The sequence below is a fragment of the Myotis brandtii genome, unplaced genomic scaffold (genome assembly GCF_000412655.1).
Source record: "Myotis brandtii unplaced genomic scaffold, ASM41265v1 scaffold33, whole genome shotgun sequence".
In the NCBI taxonomy this organism is placed as follows: domain Eukaryota; kingdom Metazoa; phylum Chordata; class Mammalia; order Chiroptera; family Vespertilionidae; genus Myotis; species Myotis brandtii.
Window position 1 is genome coordinate 1,037,308 of NW_005362713.1, and position 9,994 is coordinate 1,047,301.

Genomic DNA, 9,994 nt, shown 5'->3' on the forward strand with positions numbered 1-9,994 from the left:
AGCAGTCTACACAGTGCCTGATGTGCCTGGACCAGCCCTGCTTCCTCCCTGCTCTTGCACAGGCATTGCTTCAACATAAGCGTTCATAGTCCAACTCATCGCAGCATCTGCTTCTCAGAGACCCAGGCAGGGCCTCGGGCTATGCCCTCATCTCCTCATCTGCACATCACGTCACTGCCACGATGGGACACGCAGATAACCATGCGCAGCATTCAGCACAGCCCTGCCACGTGGGAGCAGGCGTGAGGGGAGGCCCGGGCTGCTATTCCTCTGAATAAACAGCTCCCCTCTTCCCTCCCAGGTCCTCCAGCATCGGCCTGGTCTTCGTGTCCAAGCCTTGGCCCCAGAAACTGGGCCTGGTCTTATATTGGGAGCTTTCTCTTTCTTGACGTTTCTTCCATAAGAGATTTCTGTGTGGCCATCACCTGCTTACCGGCCAGCCCCTCGCCCACCTAGAGGAGGCCTCCCTGGTCTCGGCAGAGGCAGCCCGGGTTTGGGAATAAAGACCGGGTGCTCCGGACAGGTTTGGTCCTGGGTCTGGAGCAGGAGCAGGAGGCGCCTGAGGCTGAGGGGCACGGTGAGCTACCCTCCCACTGAAATGCAGCGGCATCATCAGTGTTCACAGGAGCCCGTCTCCGCGGCTGCGGCGCCCGTACACTGGCGGGAGCTTCATGGCTGCTCCGAGTTCCTGGTGTGGAATAATAATTGCACAGCCATGCTTATTGTCAGCAAGAGCCCCAGGGCTGTGCGGCCTTGGAGAGGCCCCGGGGGACAGTCTCATTTCCCAGTCCGCAGCCCCACGGCGGTGGTCCCGGGGCCAGAGGGGAGCAGCCCGAGGCCGGCGGACCTAGCACTGTGGGCTCCGGCCCACGGCCAGTCCATACCCCAATGCATTGCTCAGACATAATCTTCACTTTTCCTTCTTTTTTCATATATCTCTCCCTCTTCTACTTTCTCTCTCTCTCCTTGACTTTATTTTTTCTTCCCTAACTGCCCTTAATTTATGTATTTAAGAAATTTTACTGATCTCTTGCTAGGTTCTAGGGTTACAGAAATAAGATATAGTAGGTACTGCCAAAACATTTGTTGTCTGAGAATCATTGGACAAACAATAAGGTAACGCAGGGTGGGCAATAGGAGAGGCTCACAGAATGTGTACCTTCTGCAGCAGGCGGCACCTCCGGGGCACGGACCGAGAAGGTGGTGGGTACGAGGGCCTCACTGCAGAGCACAGGGAGCAGCACATGTAACCACGGAGCCGGGACACTGTGCTTTCAACAGCCCCCTCCAGGAGGCCACCACAGCATGGTCCCCTCGCAGTGGGAGGGCTCCCACGTGCCGTCCGGAGCTGCCCCTTGAAAGCTCTCCCTACCCTGCCCATTTCCCTGGGTCACTATAGAAAATGTTCTCCTTTTTTTCTACACACACACACTCACACACACTCACACACACACACTCACACACACACTCACACAGTCACACACACACACTCACACACTCACACACACACTCACACACACACTCACACAGTCACACACACACACTCACACACTCACACACACACTCACACACACACTCACACAGTCACACACACACACTCACACACTCACACACACACTCACACACACACACACACACTCACACACTCACTCACTCACACACACACATACACACTCTCACACACACACTCACACTCACATACTCACACACAGACACTCACACACACACTCACACTCACACACACTCACACACACACACTCACACACACACTCACACACACTCACATACACACACACATACACACTCTCACACACACTCACACTCACATACTCACACACACACTCACACACACACACTCACACTCACACGCACTTCCCTGTCCCTCTCTGCCACAATGCCTCCTGCCTGGGAGGAGACAAGAAAAGCATTGCCATCGACCAAGCCTGGTTTCCAGAAGTCTCCTAGGTTTTCTGAAGAGTGGGTCCTGTGTCTCCTATTTGGTGCTGAGCTGAGACCCCCATTCCAGAGGTGGTGTGGTCACTGGGGTTAAAGACCATCCGCCACGTCAGGCTGCTGGGCACGCCCACGTAGAGGGACATCGGGACAGCCCCCAAGGGCACCCCAGTTTGTGGCCTTGGGACAGTTAGTTAGCTGGTCCCGACCTGGGTCGGTAACGTGGATGCTAATCAGTGTGTCCATCGTAGGACTATTATGAGAATGAAGCCAGGAGAGAATGCCCGGCCCCTGCCACGGGGCCCTGTGACCGGACGCTTCCTCCCCGCTCCCCGGCTGGGCACGGGATTGCTCCGTTCAGGGAAGCGGAGTCCTACACAGGCTTCACCTGGACACTCAGCCAACTGCTCCCTCAACAGCCCTGTAGCTTCCAAGGGCACCATGTGCCCCGCCGGCCCTGGGCGCGGGGGCGGGTGGTGAGGGCTGCCCACTTCCTGCTGCGGCATGAACGGCCCAAGGCCACGTCCGGGCTAATGTATCATGCAATCTGTTCCGTGTGTTATTTTTTTACAAAATGAATGTTAACACTTGGAAGATCATTGATATATGGGGGGGGGGGGGGGGGAGGGCAGGTCGTCCCTCATGTGATCACCGCAAGAGCAGCCTTGGCAAGTGGCCACTTGTTCACCAATTGCCTTTTGCTTGGACTCCTTTACGGTTTTGTCTGAACTTAAAATTGTCCCCTGTTCCTACCTTCTGCTGCTGGGCATTCCGCACACCCCTTGAGCCTAAGGGTCACCTAGAGGAGTAGATAAAGGCTGGTGCGGACCCAGGAGTCCAGGATGGGATGTATGGTTCAGAGATTTCAACAGGCGCTGCTGCCGCTGGCCCGTGAGACACTGTGAGGAGCAAGAGTGTAGAGACGTGACTCGCAGTCTCCACTGTGCATCCAAATCACACAAGGAGTTCTATACAACCCCTGCTTCTGAGCCCCCTAGAGCAGTGGTTCTCAACCTTCCTAATGCCGTGACCCTTTAATACAGTTCCTCATGTTGTGACCCAACCATAAAATTATTTTTGTTGCTATTTTATAACTGTAATTTTGCTACTGTTATGAATCATAATGTAAATATCTGATATGCAGGATGTATATTGGCGACCCCTGTGAAAGGGTCATTCAACCCCCAAAGGGGTCTCGACCCACAGGTTGAGAACCACTGCCCTAGAGCATTTGCATCAGGCGGTGGGTGAGGCTGGGAGTGGTGTCTGGCCAAACCCCTCACAGGCTCCAGGGGCAGCCACAGTGAGAATCGTTGACCTAAAGTAGTGGTTCCCAGGGTGCAGTCACCAGGGACTTTGTTAGAGTGGAGATGCTCGGTGAATAGATGAATAAATTGCGGCATAGCCAATGGATGGAATATTACTTAGCAATGAAAAGGGAATGCAGTACGGATACAAGAATAGACCTCAAAAATAGCTCACTAACTGAAAGCAGGTAGGTGCAAACGAGCCCACATGACGTGGCTCCACAGCAGGGACTCTACAGAGGCAGAGAGCAGGCGAGTGGCTGCAGGCGCAGGGGCCGGCGCTGACAGCAGACACAGGACTCCTAGCACAGGAGGGTGGTGCTGGCGGTCCCGGTAGGTCACGTTACTAAGAAGGTTGAATTTTGTGTAAATATATCTCCACGAGGCTGTTGCATAGAAGAGTGCAAATCCCCTGGCTGCACCCAGGCTGCTGACCTGGAGCTCAGGGGCCAAAGTGCGTGCTTAGGAAGCGGGCCCCTGACTGACAGCACCACATTGAGACCCGGGCCAGGGAGGGAGGGCTCGAGAGCTGCCTGCTGCCGGCAGGCGGTCCTGGCAGAACCCCAGGAACTGCTCTGGGGAGCTGGGGGAGGGAGGGCACCGTGGAGAGGGAGGGGGAGCCAGCATTGCACCCGTCAACGCCGTGATGGCTTGTCTCAAGGAAACCACCAAGGAAAAGTTATTTGCCTTTTCTCACCCTCAGTACTTAATAATAAATGGAATAAAAATACATACCCCTCAGGGTGGCTGTAAAGATAAAATTAGAGAACAGATATGAATCTCGTCACAGTAATAAGTCCACATCAGGCCCTGGGCCCTGTACATGGAGGAGAGTAGATGTGGGCCCACTACCAGCACACAGACCACGCAGTGCGGCCTCTCGGAGAGGCGCCGGGGACGGCCTGGGCCTGGGAGGTGCTGCTGTCGGATTTAGGACATTATTATTTCAGCAAATGCAAATCTTCCAGACTCCCTCTAGCCTCTGGGCTCGCTTTTTAGCTGCTTATTCGAAGTCATGCACACCTGCTGCTTGGGGAAGGTTCAGGACAGGCCTGGTCCAGGCGCACCCTCGTTGCTGTCGCAGGAGCAGCGGCGGCGCGGCGTCTTCACTGAGGAGCGCCACCTCGAAAGGGCTCCCATTCTGACCTCGGGGCCAAGGCGTTGCTCTCGGTCCAGGTCAGTGGCTGGACATCACAAGACAAGAATACACATTTGTCCCCAAAGCTGTCTGCCAGGTGCTGGGAGAGTTTCAGTTCGGCCTCAACGAGACAACAAGAAGCCAAGAGAATTAGCCCTCAGTTAGGGTGACACAGACCATTATAGCGACGGGAGCTCATGTCAGCACAGAGCCCACCCATCCTTGGTCACCCCTGACAATGCAGCGTGAGTGCGACAAGCAGCTCTGCAGAGGGTCCCGCTGAACTACAGGCCCGGCGTTTATAAGAGGAGCACTGGGGCCAAGGGGAAAGGCAAGGAGGGCTGAGCTGCGGGGCAGGCGACCAGGGCAGGGCGACCGCAGGCTTGTGTGGTCGCAGCCTCGTAGCAGCCACAGAGGAGGGGCTCTCTTCTTCCCCGAAGTCGCCAGTGCCCGGAAGGCAGCTCGTTCGCCAGGCTCTGTCTTCCAGCCCCCAGCTAGTCGAGGGCGTAGTTAGTGATTCGAAGGGAAAGGACTTCACCCCAGATTAGGGCTTGTCCCATGGGCCCCTCCGGGTGAACTTCTTTCAGGAAGACCTGTGTCTTGCTCACTGACATGTCCTACCCAGAACGCTGTGCACGTAGCAGGATTTATTAACAGCTAATAACCAAACAGCTCCTGGGAGGCAGAGGGGCACTGTTAGCTGGGTTTATCAGGAGTGACGATGAAACTGGGGCAAATCATGCATTTTAAACTCCAAAGCCTACGCTCTGCGTGGGCCTCTGTGCTGCACCCGACTTACAGCTGTGCACGGGCAGCAGGAGGGCACACTGAGACTCCACCTGCCAGCGGCTCCCAGCTCTGTGTGGTCCAGCCTAGAGGCTTACAGCAGCGGCAGGAAAGCAAGCCCGCGCCCTGCCTGCTGCTTTCTGGGGAGTCCTGGTGGACGGGGCCAAATCTACTCTCTGAATCCTCCCAGGCCAGTTCTTCCCATAAGCTCTTTAAACAGCTGGCTCATCCTGTCCATCGCAGCCCAAATCCCTGGTACAACAGTGAGGAATTGCTTGGAATTCCAATTAGGGCAAGTCTTACCAAGCCTTTCCCATGATCACATAAGCTGCTTTCTGCACTAAAAGGCTCTCCTCAATTAGTTCTTCTTGCTAGTCTGTGGACATGCAGTGCTTTAATATGACCTGCGAATTCACAAGCAAGGAAATAAAGTGTAGATAAGCAATGTGTAAGCTCCGTCATCAAATCAGAGCAGCATCCTATCGCCCTGGCTGGCCACGGCTGCTTCTTACATCAAAAAAGAAGGCGCCTCACAAGAGAGGCTGAGAAGGCTCAGTCTTCTGGGGTCTTTGGAATAAACAAAGGCCTCTTCTGGGGGCTGCCTCTCAGGGGTACATGATGAAATCGGTGCACAGCCCTTCACACCTGCTTTAGCCAGAGAGCGGAGCAGGAGGGGACTGGTGCTCTTGTCCACGTTTCTTGCCCGCAGGGAATGCACAGAGGGGCTGCTGCATGAGTAGATAGACGGTGGTGGCCCTGTTTGCATCCTGGCTCTGACAGCTGACGTCCGAAGCCCACCTGCGAGGGTTCCGTGCTGTGGAGCCCTCTTACTGGGGTGGACTTCTTGTCTGTGCCTGCTCTGCTCTGCCAGGCTCCCGGCCATGCTCGTGGCTGCAGACGCCCGGTCTCCTTCAATGAAGCTACGCTGGAGAAAGGAGGCCGTGGCTCTCCCGCCAGCTTCACCCGTTGGTGCAACACGAAATTCCAGCAAGTGGAGTCACCCACGGAGCACATGGCACACTTCCCTGCTCTCCATGGACTCTGCGTCTCTCTGCTGTTGGTTTCTCTCTTCACCACCTAGTTCATCTCAATGAGGCTTGTTTTTGTTGCCATTGCTGGTGTTTTTAACCAAATTCCCAAGCATCTACTGCCAATCCCCAAGTTAAAATTTTTCTCAAACTTTGCAAAGTCTCCCTCCTCTTACTGTAGTTGTTGCTCCAGATTCACTCTAACTCCAGTCCCCTGGGTGCGAGCCACGGTCCCCTGGACATAGATGCTTCTCTGGGCAGGAGAGCCACGGTGGCATCCCCGGGTTTGGAGTTAAACACGATTCCTGGGGACCAGGGTCTGGGGGGTGCGTGGAGGTGCCCGCAGTCGCCACAGACAACGTGCTGCTGTGGAGGAGGGGGGCCTCTCCAGTCGGCCTACCAGCAGGCGAGGCTTGAGCGGTCAGGAGAACGCTCTGATAAAGTCAGCACCACACCCACAGATATATCTTCCTCCAACGTATCTACTTTTTCTCTGTGGCTCAGATCCTGGGCTTGAGAGGCAGGGTCCTCATTATCAGTGTTTGTTGCTCACCAAGCGGCAAGAGCAGGCGACTGAACACAGAGTTGAGCTGTTATAGTCGAATCTGTTTCTCGAGAGAGCACAGAAGGGCAGCCTCCGCTCGGGGGAAGGCAACCCGACAGTATTTCTAATTGCTTTTATTGAAAAGGACAAAAAGAAACAACTCCAGCAAATGAAGTGAGGGCTTCTGGGACTAACGTCTGCCTCCCAAGATGGGGCTTGGCTTATGTTGTTGCATTGCTGACGCCAGGGTTCTGCCTCCACCTCCTTCTGGAGCCGTTTGCCTCTCCCATCCCCGCAGCGCGCTGTCAGGTCACGCCAGGTCTCCTCCTTTTCCCAGAAGGACTGTCACAGCAGCCTCTCGTCTCGTCAGCCTTCCCTGGTCCCCCAGCATCATGAAGCACTTAGAACAATCTTTCTAAAATACAGAACTGACCATGCCGGCCCCTGGATGAAATCCCATCGTGGCTCCCGTCTCCCCCTTCAGGATGAGACCCTGTGCCACATCGAGGAGCTGAGAGGTGAGTGAAGTGCCCTCAGCAGGAGGCCAGCATCCACTGAGCTGGCATGGCCCCCTGGACCGCCTCCTGTCTGTGACCTCTTCCCCATGGGAGGGCGTCCTCCGAATCGGGAACTGTCATGAGTTGGCACGTGTTTTGAGGGGATTAATCGATCCCATCACGGCTTGTGGAGAGCTGCTTTAGGCCACGCATGTTCCAGGCACCAGAAGCTCAGCCATAAACCCGGGAGGTCTCAGTGGCCTCGTGGAGCTCATCTGGACAACGAGGGAAGGCAATGCCCTATTAGCATCCAGGAAGGCCTCCCCGCTGAGCAGAGACCTGAGAAATGTGGGGAGATACCTCTTACAGATGCTGAGGAAAGAGCACCCCTTCTCTGCCCCCTCCCACAGAGGGACAAGCCAGGTCCTCCCTGAGGGGAGCCCTGCCTCAGGGTTCAGGGAGCAGGGAGGGACCTGGTTGGAGGAGAGAGGCCATGGAGTGAGTGGTTAGTCAGAGAGGAGGACAGGAGTCTGTGGACAAAGGCAAAGGGTTTGCACTTTACTCACAGGAAGATGAAAAGCCACTGGAGGGTCTGAAGCAAGGGAGTAACATGACCTGACTTGGGTTTTCAAAAGACTATGCAGGTCGCTGTATGGAGATCCAGGAGACTGAGGGGGTTGGGGCAGGGAATGGAAGCACAATTGGGAGAATAAGCGTTGAAGATAGAGAACTGGGTTCTGGGCACATTTTGAAGGCGATGCTAAGTAGGTGTGCTTGTGGATTGGATGAGTGGTGGAGGGAAAGAAAGGTTAGGAAGCAAGGAAGAATGGCTACAAAAGTCTTGGCCTGGGTAATTACCATAATGGAATGAGCAACAATAGAGATGGTGAATATTCAGAGACCAGAGAGGGGATAGTTTCCCTCAGTGATATTAAATGCTCACCTCCCTTCTCCACCCACCAACCTTCCCCTGCACTGCCACCTCTTTGAGCTACTCTACCTGTGAGAGAGTTATTCATCTACAGCTCAAATCTAGGTTCTTGGCGCTTCCACACGCTGATCCCATTTCAAGTCCTGGAACATAAGTCATGAAAGTCGCTGTCCACTGCCAATGGTGTGTCCCTCACATGGTTTCCCTTCAGACCAGGACTAGCGTCCTCAGTCTTGTCACCCTTGTCACCCCCTTCAGCCCTTTGTACACTGGCTACTTCCCTTTGAATATTTCTGGTTTGTCTATATTCCCTTTAAAACTGGTTTCAGAGGGGACAAAAGCGAACAGGTGGAGTTGAAAAGAGAATCCTAGACTCACCTCTCATTCTAGTCTAGAGTCTTTGCTCTTCTTTTCTGCAATCAGGAACCACGTTCCCATGATCACAGCTTGTTTCCTTTGCTGCAGACTCTGCCCACTGAGGCACTGCCAGGCCTCCCAACCCACAGGCTGCTCTTGTCCCTCCGCCTCAGCCCTTTCTCCACACCGGCTGCTGGGCCAACCACAGCCTCGGTGCTCCCAAAGGTTCTACCAAGTTGGAATGAAAACTAAACTCTTTGTCCAGCCCCAAGTCTCTGAGCACATTGCATAGCCTCTTGTAACACACCCAGCCACTGCCTCCTCAAGACTCAGCAACTACAACTTACATGGCCTCCACACTTTCCCCCAGTACCTCCCCTGGTTGATTTAATCTCATTTCCAGTATTCATCTCTGCTGTTGCCTCCTTAGAACACCACATCGCCCGGCTACGTTAGCTGCAGGAATGCAGTTACTTCCTGTGCTTCCATTGCTACTGTGCACATGTGTGACTGTCTAGCTTGTGAGTTTTGTTTACTGGCTACCTTGCACTGAAATGACACCACACCAGGGCAGGGATGTTTCTGTCTTGCTACGTGCTGCAGCATTAGCTTCCATAATGCCTGGCAACTAGACAAGAGGCCATGCAGGGCACATTAGTGAGTAATTATAAATGCCAAAGACAGCCCTAGCCAGTTTTCTTCAGTGGATAGAGCGTTGGCCTGTGGACTGAAGGGTCCTAGGTTTGATTTCAGTCAAGGGCACATGCCTGGGTTGTGGGCTGAATCCCCAGTGGGGGACGTGCAGGAGGCAGCCAATCAATGATTCTCTCTCATCATTGATGTTTTTATCTCTTTCTTCCTCTCAGAAATCAACAAAAATATATTTAAAAAATAAATAAATAAAATAAATGCCAAAGACATGAAGAAGTGAAAACCCACTGAAGTCTCCAAATAAGCTGCTGCTATAATGTTGATGTAAATCCATCTGAAATTTTAACACAATTCTTTTCTCATAAAGATAAACTCATGCTGAATGTAATGTTTTATACAGTTTTTAAATGTAGCATTACTTTGTGATCATCCTGCCATAAAACAACATACTGGTAATCATATAATTTTATTAATATACACATCATATTTTATATATTATAAATAATATACATATGTGATAGTATTCTTAATGGTTGCCTTGTGCCATATAACATTCATTTACTATAAATTAAAGTACAAATAATCTATTTTTAATATTTAATCTCCTCTCCCCTAAATTTGGAGTTTATAAATAATATTTCAGAAAGCAAACTTATCTAAGCTACATTTCTCATTTTTACCTGACATACAGAAGTAGGTTAGCTCAATTACATTTTACTAATCTTTTATGTATTAACTAGAGGCCCGGTGCACAAAAATTTGTGCACTCGGGGGGGGGGGGAGGGGGGGCCATCAGCCCGGC